This window comes from Scylla paramamosain, chromosome 14 (assembly GCF_035594125.1).
Source record: "Scylla paramamosain isolate STU-SP2022 chromosome 14, ASM3559412v1, whole genome shotgun sequence".
NCBI classification, from domain to species: Eukaryota; Metazoa; Arthropoda; class Malacostraca; order Decapoda; family Portunidae; genus Scylla; species Scylla paramamosain.
In genome coordinates, this window is record NC_087164.1 from 8,904,715 (window position 1) to 8,905,912 (window position 1,198).

The window sequence follows — 1,198 nt, forward strand, 5'->3', positions numbered from 1 at the left end:
TCACTCTAGATTATTTTTAATTGCTTATTTAAAGTGATTTACATAAAATATGAGGCATACACAAAAAAAGATAAAAACCCAAAAACCCAATAAATCTTCCCCCCCCCCAAAAAAAAAAAAAAATCTAAAAAATCCCAGTGGATTGGGTAAAAAAAAAAAAAAACTCGGTTTTTTCCAACCCTGGTGAGGAGAGAGCCTTGTTGAGTTCCTATTCTGTCCTCCAGCACATAATTTATTAGTAATAATAATAAATATATGAATAGATATCATCGTTACAAATTAATAGGTCTCTCTCTCTCTCTCTCCAATGGCCTGTTGGTCTAGGGGTATGATTCCTGCTTTGGGTGCAGGAGGTCCCGGGTTCAAATCCCGGACAGGCCCGTCAACATTTTGTGACTTGGGAATTGAGTATGGCAGTGAGTAAGACGAGGCGGAGGGCAAGGAAGTGCTGAGCTGAGCGTGCCAACCTAAATGATTAACTTCAAAAAGTGTAAATTTTTTTATTTTTTTTATTAGAATAACTTATCTATGAGACATATATACAACAGAAAGAGTTGTGCTATCTTGTGGTGTGAGTTTTCGAGATACAAGTTTGTTGCATTATGATCGATCCGGACCGGCCCACGCAAATGTAAAATTCATCCACCCGACGACCATAACTTCGTTCTCTTCGTAATTATATCAATGTGTACAAAGACGCAATTTTTTCCCTTACACTATCTCAAGTTCAGGGGTTCTTAAGCTTTCTTTAATTCATATACCCTTTGGAGTCATTCACAGTATTGAAGTATTTTAGTAAGTAGCTTACCCAGAATACAGTGAGAACAACATCTGCGTCTAGAAATTCATCAGTATATAATAACAAATGTGTCCACGAATTTATCGGAGTGTGATGACAAAATATTTGTTCATATAATTTATCTATCAGTATGTAAAATCTGTTATCAAATATGCCCCTGAACTCATCAGTACCGTACGTAACGACAACAATAATGGTCTGTGAATTCATGGATCAGTCCAGGTCTCATAATAGACATGTCACGTATCCCTAAAAAATCCTCTCACGTACACTTGGGGATACGCGTACCTAAAGGTCGAGAATCCCAATCTAAAGCCTTCCAAAGGTACCTCTTAGATTTTCTGTTTCTTTTCCCGGGCCATTTATGATTCATATTTTTTTTTACCTGTAGTTTCTTAC

General features: G+C 36.8%; 1 non-coding gene across 1 annotated transcript; it reads left to right on the top strand.

The window, feature by feature from the left end:
• The first annotated feature begins 309 nt into the window (after nt 1-309).
• Trnap-ugg (transfer RNA proline (anticodon UGG)) lies at nt 310-381 on the top strand. Its single transcript has one exon. It is a non-coding gene; the product is annotated as a tRNA-Pro (tRNA).
• Nucleotides 382-1,198: the final 817 nt, after the last annotated feature.